The sequence below is a fragment of the Oncorhynchus keta genome, unplaced genomic scaffold (genome assembly GCF_023373465.1).
Source record: "Oncorhynchus keta strain PuntledgeMale-10-30-2019 unplaced genomic scaffold, Oket_V2 Un_contig_5588_pilon_pilon, whole genome shotgun sequence".
In the NCBI taxonomy this organism is placed as follows: domain Eukaryota; kingdom Metazoa; phylum Chordata; class Actinopteri; order Salmoniformes; family Salmonidae; genus Oncorhynchus; species Oncorhynchus keta.
This window is the reverse complement of record NW_026288385.1, coordinates 1-9,869: the sequence shown is the minus strand read 5'-3', so window position 1 is coordinate 9,869 and position 9,869 is coordinate 1. Positions and strand designations below refer to the sequence as shown.

The 9,869-nt window shown below is 39.2% G+C and overlaps 1 non-coding gene across 1 annotated transcript; it reads left to right on the top strand.

Moving 5' to 3' along the window:
* Positions 1 to 145: 145 nt before the first annotated feature.
* trnal-cag (transfer RNA leucine (anticodon CAG)) lies at positions 146 to 228 on the top strand. Its single transcript has one exon. It is a non-coding gene; the product is annotated as a tRNA-Leu (tRNA).
* Positions 229 to 9,869: the final 9,641 nt, after the last annotated feature.

The following is a 9,869-nucleotide window of genomic DNA, read 5'->3' as shown; positions in this document are numbered from 1 at the left end:
CCACATCTAAAGTCAAGCCACATGTCACAGTTGAGCTGCCTTGTTAAACCCTAAAAATAAATAATAACACGATTGCGTTGAAAATACCCATTAAGCCATTTGTTAAGATTTCAGCCATGTGGACCTGTTGTCCTACTGTGCTGTAGTCAGGATGGCCGAGCGGTCTAAGGCGCTGCGTTCAGGTCGCAGTCTCCAATGGAGGCGTGGGTTCAAATCCTACTTCTGACATACCTCAAGGGAACATTTTGACATTTGCTGTATGGTTAGTGAGAAAGTCCATATTGCAAACGTACGGTCCCTTACTAGACGTCCAAAAACGTTTGTAAAATTTGCGGACGGCTTCGGGCCGAGCGGCAGGGCCGGTCCTAACGGGAAGTCATCAAATGAACTTTGTCGGACATTCGGTTTCCGTTTTATAAAATAATCAAATTTTGGTCATTTTTCCGCTGTCCCGGAAAATCCCACAAGAGTGCATAAGCTATCATATTGCTATTGGACAAAACATCACGAATCACCATTGGGCCTTATCTCGAAAACTGAAAATATTTCGAAGCCGAAACCTGGTGAGCGTAGGTTTGGCATAATGGGCAGTTGGCCTCGAACAAGATGGCATCTAGGCCTCAACGGTTTTTGAGTTATGGCCATTTCTCTGGGATTATAGGTCCAAAATGAAAATAGCGAAATTATTTTTCCACTTCACGTCAAAGTCAAGGAGCCTCCGGTGTCAATAAAAAAAGAACCAGCCATTTATCTATCGTCATTTAAGAGAAATCGTACAATGACAGATTGGTGATGTTCAAAGATAGGTGTTTTTTTTTTCAACAGTTACAGATCCAGTTGCAGGATGTTCAAATGAATCTTTTTAAAGTGTGCTGCGGAGCTCTGCGAGATTTCTGTGATTTTCTATGATTTTCTGAAATAACACACACTCACTAAACCCTCCGTAAATAACTCAGTTCTTAACGTAAAGACTTCAAACTCAGGATTCTGTAAAGGCATACCCCAATAAGGATATGAGTTCATTTATAGCTTCCTGTACCAACCAGAAGTGCCTTAAATGGTGTCATAGTGGCAGTTTCCAAGGGTTAAAAAGGTCAGATCTTTTCAAAACTTCATATGTGTGATTAGGCAACCCCCATAAACTGCAAGTCAGTCATTTCTCCCAACAGATGTCAAAGAAAAGCTCTCTCTCACACACACACACACAGACACACACACACAGCAAGGATGGAGTGACAAAGTGCGGTGCTTAAAGACACACAGAGCCAGCAATGGCATTTCCATATTCTCTAGGCCGTGCCGAGTTTAACGAGATGCCCCGCTTGACCGTAGCTCGCTCGGTCTAAGCGCAGCGACCATGAGAAAAGTAGGCCCAAAATGAAGCCTGCCCCACAACGTCATTTGCTTTTGGGTGACAGTGAGAGAACCGTTAGGGTGAGAAGTACAATTATACCTCAGGTACGTTCTTAAGGTCCTCCCGATCTGTGCAAGCCTAACCTTGACCGTGTGGCATTAACCCTTCCTTACCAGTTAAAAGAAGGTGTTACAACTGTAAGGGAATTACCCCCCTGAATTGGACAAAAATGAATGGGAAGTCATTGGCATCGGACAAACCATATACACGATGTCCAATACCACCCAATTCGGCGTTGATTCATGCAAAGTGTACGGCAAATGCCATGTGGCAATTGCCAGTTGTAACACTTTACAAATCAGGTGGCGAGTGCGCTCCACCTTGGTTTTTCATATTGGAAATGTAACCCAAGTCAACATCCAAAAGCAAAATTTTGAAAAATGATTTTTTGTCGAAAACTTATCACCCCTTAAAAAAGTGCTTTCTGGACCGTTTTTCGAAATTCCAATTTTATTATCATAATTTTTTTTTTTTTTACATGCGCATAAGGCATATGTTTTGTCCATTTACAATATGCTTTCATAGGAAGTTAAAAGTCGAAAATGTGAACTTTAAAAAAAAACGTATCACCCTTGTAAAAAGTGCTTTCTGGACCGTTTTTAGAAATTGTTTTAGATTTTTATAATTAATCATGTGTAAGGACTGTATGAATATACTTTTTTGTAAAATGTTATTATCATATTTTTTTATTTTACTTGTGCATAAGGAATATGATTTGTCCATTTGCAATATGATTTCGGAAGTCAAAGTCAAAGTCAAAAATGTCAAAGTCATTTTGTAAAACTCACACACCCATAAAAAGTGCTTTCTGACCGTTTTTCGAAATTTTTTCGATTTTTTGTCAATTACACATGTAAGAACTGTATGAATATACTTGTCCAATTTTATTATCATAATTTTTTTTTTTTTACATGCGCATAAGGAATATGTTTTGTCCAATTCCAATATGATTTCATAGGAAGTCAAAGTCAAAAGTCAAAAATTTCAAAATTTTGTAAAAAAACTTCACACACCCTTAAAAAAGTGCTTGGACTGTTTTTCGAAATTCTTTCTTGATTTTTTGTCAATTACACATGTAAGAACTGTATGAATATACTTTGTCCAATTTTATTATCATAATTGTGTTGATTTCATCATGTCCATTTGGTGATGTTTTTTCACTAAAGGTCTCGGTCACGCTAAAAAGCAGTGCCCTGAAAGCGCGCTCTGTACATTTTCTCTCTTTCCCTCCAGGATCGATTAAAAGACGTGTGTGTTTCGCTTAGTCCTCACAATTGCTGTAGACCTTTATAAGGACTGTTTAAAATATTCTGATGGATACGCATTGTTGTGCAACTGGTGATTGAAAATAGGCACCTGGTAACCCAAAAATAAAAATATGGTTGTAAATGCATTTACTGGTCATTCTAATATTAATGCCCGCTATGGGAACACAGGATGGCCGGGCAGTGATAGTTGTTCCTTTCCATCATTCCATCGTTGTGTTGACTTCATCATGTCCATTTGGTGATGTTTTTTCACTGTTGAATCATATTGCAAGTGCACGTGCATTTGCAATATGGTTCAATGGGCATTTATTTACCTTAAGAAATTTGACATGCTCAAAAATCCTGCAGAAATGCAAAATTGACTGGTCTGATGAACCACAGGATGGCTGAGCAGTACAGTTGTACATTCCATCACCTGTTGATTTCCATCATGTCCATTTGTTTATGTTTTCTCACTTTTGCAAAGTCACTGCATTTGCAATATGGTTCAATGGGCAGGTACCATCACGAATTTGTCATGCTATAAAAATCCTGCAGGAATGTGAAATTGACTGGTCTGATGAACACAGGATGGCCGAGCAGTGATAGTTGTACATTTCCATCACTTGTTGTGTTGATTTCATCATGTCCATTAGGTGATGTTTTTTCACTATAGAATCATATTGCAAATGCATGTGCATTGTTGTGCAACTGGTAACCCAAAAAAATAAAAATATGGTGATTTCATTATGACCATTTGTTTATGTTTTCTTACTTTTACCAAAGTCACTGTGCATTTGCAATATGGTTCAATGGTAGTACCATACGAATTTGTCATGCTATAAAAATCCTGCGGGAATGCGAAACTGACTATGAACACAGGATGGCCTGGCAGTGATAGTTGCTACTTTCCAACGCTCGTTGTGTTGATTTCATCATGTCCATTTTTTAATGTTTTCTTACTTTTGCAAAGTCACTGTGCATTTGCAATATGGTTCAATGGGCAGGTACCATCACAAATTTGCTTGGGTGCTATAAAATCCTGCAGGAATGCGAAATTGACTGGCCCGATGAACTCGGGATGGCTGGGCAGTGATTCTGGTTCATCTCAATCGCCATTAGGGTTGATTTCAGAATGTCACTTTGGTGATGGTACCTCACTGTTTAAACATATTGCAAATGGACAAGAGTCACCAGCAAGTCACCGTCATCAGTCAATTAGATATCATTCTGACACCAAACTGATACAAACTGACACCAAACCCACTTTTTCCAACTCGTTTAGTAGCCAACTATCACATACTTCAGAGCTGGCCCAAAATTCACAACGCCTTCGGTTCAAACCATAAAGAAACCATAAAAACACGTAGTTACGTTCTAGCTGCGGGTCCATTTCTTATGTTATGTGTAGTCCTAGCTTAGGCGACCCCGAATCCCAAGTTTCGCCTCGATAGGTCATTTTGGTGTCCGAGCAAAACCCTAATTGGTGCTGAAAATCCACTTGTTTCCATGACTTGCTACGGGGTCCTTGAATGAGCTATCGGACAGAAACGTTGGGTTCCGTCTCTATGAGCCGAGACGGTCACAATGCACCTAGTCTTACGACTCTGGGACATTTCTAAATGTTGTCATTTTCGTAATGGTCAAAATGAATTGAAGTCATTGCAAATGTACGAGGCTGTTTCTCGGTCCGCAAACCTTCTAGAGCCACCTAACTCACACGCACTATCGACCTGAGGTCTAGAACAGGTTTCTAAAGTTTCGGAACTCTAGGTCTGACGGTTCTTTTTTAGCTCGAACAAAGCTTACTATTGCAGGCACTGTCAGTCTCTACGCACCCCAATCGTCCCTCCTTACAAAGTTGTGTGTCTGTGTGATTTAGTTTTCCTTTAAATTTTATGGGAAAAATGACTGATTTACAGTTCATGGGGTTTCCTAATCACAAATATGAAGTTTTGGACAGATCTGACTTTTAACCCTTGAAACAGCTCCTGAGACACCAATTATGGCACTTCCAGTTGGCACAGGAAGCTATACGTCAACACATATCCTCATTGGGGTATGCTGTTACAGAATCTGAGTTTTAATTCTTTATGTTTAGAATTGACTGATTTACACAGGGTTGAATGCACTATGTCTATCAAACTGCAGGCAGGAGTATGTATATACACTTTTAGGGTGATTTTAACCACTTCCGGTTGGTCAGGAGCTTAGAATCAACACAGGTAGACCTCATACTGGCCTGATGGACTGTTACCAAAGACAGGTTCATGCGGCATTCATAACCCCATATAGGCTTCAGGTTGAATGTTGGGGTGCAGGCAATGTATTCCTATGGGGAGAAGTCAAGTACAAACTCTTTGAAGTAAACACCTTCTTTTAACTATTAAGGGTTAATGCCACATGGTCAAGGTTAGGCTTGCACCTGAAGTTGCAACATACCTGAGGTTGAATTGTGCTTCTCACCCTAACGGTTCTCTCACTGTCACCCAAAAGCAAATGACGTTGTGAGGCAGGCTTCATTTCAGACTACTTTTCTCATGGTGGCTGCGCTCGGAACAAGCGACTCTACGGTCCAGCCAGGATATCTCGTTGAACTCGGCCGCGGCCTAAGTTATGTTTATGCCATTGCCTGCTCTCTGTGTCGCACTTTTTCCTCCATCCTTGCTGTGTGTGTGAGAGCTTTTCTTTGACATCTGCTGGGGCTGGTTGCAGTTTAGAAGGGTTACCTAGTCACACATATGAAGTTTTGGAGAGATGTGACTTTTCTAACCCTTCAAAACAGACAGTGTGACCCAATTAAAGGCACTTCCGGTTGGCACAGGAAGCTTTAGGTAAACACATGTCTTGACTGAGGTAGACTCTTACAGAATCCTGAGTTTTAAGTCTTTAAGTTAAGAATTGACTGATCTACGATCTACACAGGGTTGAATGTAGTCATTTTCACCTTTGAAGGTTATGCAGATCAAAACACCTTTTGGGTCAATTTAACCACTTCCGGTTGCTCCAGGAAGCTTAGAATCGACACAGGTAGACCTCATAGTGGTCTGATTGACTGTCATAGAAGACAGGTTCATAAGGCATTCATAACCCACATAGGCTTCAGGTTGAATTTAGAGGTGCAGGCAATGTATTCCTATGGGGAGAGAAGTCAATGCAAACGGTTTGATGTAAACACCTTCTTTAAACTGGTAAGGGTTAATGCCACACGGTCAATGTTAGGCTTTTACGGATCGGGAGGACCTCAGGTACGTTCCTGAGGTCGAATTGTGCTTCTCACCTTAACGGTTCTCTCACTGTCACCCAAAAGCAAATGACATTGAGGGCCAGCCTTCATTTTGGGCCTACTTTGCTAATGGTCGCTGTGCTTAGACCGAGCGAGCTACGGTCAAGCGGGGCATCTTGTTGAACTCGGCACGGCCTAGAGAATATGGAAATGCCATTGTAGGCTTTGTGTGTCTTTAAGCACCGCACTTTGTCACTCCATCCTTGTTGTGTGTGTGTTTCTGTGTGTGTGTGTGTGTGAGAGAGAGCCTTTCTTTGACATCTGTTGGGAGAAATGACTGACTTACAGTTTATGGGGGTTGCCTAATCACACATATGAAGTTTTGAAAAGATCTGACCTTTTTAACCCTTGGAAACTGCCACTGTGACACCATTTAAGGCACTTCCGGTTCGCACAGGAAGCTATAAATAAAATCATATCCTGATTGGGGTATGCCTTAACAGAATCCAGAGTTTTAAGTCTTTACGTTAAGAACTGAGTTATTTACAGAGGGTTTAGGTAGTGTGTGTTATTTCAGAAAATCATAGAAAATCACAGGAATCTCGCAGAGCTCCGCAGCACACTTTAAAAAGATTCGTAAGAACACCCTGCAACTGGATCTGTAACCGTTGAAAAAACCCACCTATCCATGAACATCACCAATCTGTCATTGTACGATTTCTCTTAAATGACGATAGATAAATGGCTGGTTCTTTTTATTGACACCGGAGGCTCCTTGACTTTGACGTGAAGTGGAAAAATATTTTCTCTATTTTCATTTTGGACCTTTAATCCCAGATAAATGGCCATAACTCAAAAACCGTTGAGGCCTAGACGCCATCTTGTTAGGGGCCAACTGCCCATTATGCCAAACCTACGCTCACCGAAGTTTCGGCTTCGAAATATTTTCCGTTTTCGAGATAAGGCCCCGTCGTGAATCATGATGTTTTGTCCAATAGCAATATGATTGCTTATGCCCTCTTGTGGGATTTTCCGGGACAGCGGAAAAATGACCAAAATCTGATTATTTTTGTAAAACGGAAACCGAATGTCCGACAAAGTTCATTTGATGACTTCCCGGTAGGTCTGGCCCTGCCGCTGGGCCCGACGCCGTCCGGGAATTTTACAAACGATTTCGGACGTCTAGTAAGGGACCGTACATTTGCAATATGGACTTTCTCACTAACCATACAGCAACTGCCGAAATGTTCCCTTAAGGTATGTAATATAGACAGTAGATCTAGCTGGTCTGTCATTTTATAATAGAGACATAGAGACAGTAGATTTAGCTGGTCTTTCATAACATAATAGAGACAGTATATCTACCTGGTCTGTCATAATATAATAGAGACAGTATATCTACCTGGTCTGTCATAATATATAGAGACAGTAGATCTAGCTGGTCTCTCATAATATAATAGAGACAGTAGATCTACCTGGTCTGTCAAAATATAATAGAGACAGTATATTTAGTTGGTCTGTCATAATATAATAGAGACACTAGATCTAGCTGGTCTGTCATAATATAATAGAGATAGTATATCCAGCTGGTCTGTCATAATACAATAGATCTAGCTGGTCTGTCATAATATAATAGAGAGAGTAGATCTACCTGGTCTGTCAAAATATAATAGAGACACTAGATCTAGCTGGTCTGTCATAATATAATAGAGACAGTATATTTAGTTGGTCTGTAATAATATAATAGAGACAGTAGATCTAGCTGGTCTGTCATAATATAATAGAGACAGTAGATCTAGCTGGTCTGTCATAATATAATAGAGACAGTAGATCTAGCTGGTCTGTCATAATACAATAGAGACAGTAGATCTAGCTGGTCTGTCATATTATAATAGAGACAGTAGATCTAGCTGGTCTGTCATAATATAATAGAAAGTAGATCTAGCTGGTCTGTCATAATATAATAGACAGTAGATCTAGCTGGTCTGTCATAATATAATAGAGACAGTAGATCTAGCTGGTCTGTCATAATACAATAGAGACAGTAGATGTAGCTGGTCTGTCATTTTATAATGGAGACAGTATATCTACCTGGTCTGTCATAATATAATAGAAACAGTAGATTTGGTTGGTCTGTCATAATGTAATAGACAGTAGATCTAGCTGGTCTGTCATAATATAATAGACACAGTAGATCTAGCTGGTCTGTCATAATATAATATAGACAGTAGATCTAGCTGGTCTGTTATAATATAATAGAGACAGTAGATCTAGCTGGTCTGTCATAATACAATAGAGACAGTAGATTTAGCTGGTCTTTCATAATATAATAGAGACAGTATATCTACCTGGTCTGTCATTTTATAATAGAGACAGTAGATCTAGCTGGTCTGTCATAATATAATAGACACAGTAGATCTAGCTGGTCTGTCATAATATAATATAGACAGTAGATCTAGCTGGTCTGTCATAATACAATAGAGACAGTAGATCTACCTGGTCTGTCATAATACAATAGAGACAGTAGATCTAGCTGGTCTGTAATAATATAATAGACAGTAGATCTAGCTGGTCTGTCAAAATATAATATAGACAGTAGATCTAGCTGGTCTGTCATTTTATAATAGAGACATAGAGACAGTAGATTTAGCTGGTCTGTCATAACATAATAGAGACATAGAGACAGTAGATTTAGCTGGTCTGTCATAATATAATAGAGACAGTATATCTACCTGGTCTGTAATAATATAATAGAGACAGTAGATCTACCTGGTCTGTCAAAATATAATAGAGACAGTAGATCTACCTGGTCTGTCATAATATAATAGAGACAGTATATTTAGTTGGTCTGTCATAATATAATAGAGACACTATATCTAGCTGGTCTGTCATAATATAATAGAGATAGTAGATCTAGCTGGTCTGTCATAATATAATAGAGACAGTAGATCTAGCTGGTCTGTCATAATACAATAGAGACAGTAGATCTAGCTGGTCTGTCATATTATAATAGAGACAGTGGATCTAGCTGGTCTGTCATAATATAATAGAAAGTAGATCTAGCTGGTCTGTCATAATATAATAGACACAGTAGATCTAGCTGGTCTGTTATAATATAATAGAGACAGTAGATCTAGCTGGTCTGTCATAATACAATAGAGACAGTAGACCTAGCTGGTCTGTCATAATACAATAGAGACAGTAGATCTAGCTGGTCTGTCATTTTATAATAGAGACAGTAGATCTAGCTGGTCTGTCATAATATAATAGAGACAGTAGATCTACCTGGTCTGTCAAAATATAATAGAGACAGTAGATTTAGTTGGTCTGTCATAATATAATAGAGACACTAGATCTAGCTGGTCTGTCATAATATAATAGAGATAGTAGATCTAGCTGGTCTGTCATAATACAATAGAGACAGTAGATCTAGCTGGTCTGTCATAATGTCATATTATAATTGAGACAATAGATCTAGCTGGTCTGTCATAATATAATAGAGACAGTAGATCTAGCCGGTCTGTCATATTATAATAGAGACAGTAGATCTAGCTGGTCTGTCATATTATAATAGAGACAATTGATCTAGCTGGTCTGTCATAATACAATAGCGAGAATAGATCTAGCTGGTCTGTCATTTTATAATGGAGTCGGTATATCTACCTGGTCTCTCATAATATAATAGAGACAGTAGATCTAGCTGGTCTGTCATAATAAAATAGACAGTAGATCTAGCTGGTCTGTCATAATACAATAGACACAGTAGATCTAGCTGGTCTGTCATAATATAATAGACAGTAGATCTAGCTGGTCTGTCATAATATAATAGACACAGTAGATCTGGCTGGTCTGTCATAATATAATAGAGACAGTATATCTACCTGGTCTGTCATAATATAATAGAGACAGTATATCGACATGGTCTGTCTATGTACTTGTGGAGATTTGAGAGGATATGATTGGTATAAGAAACACGACTAAG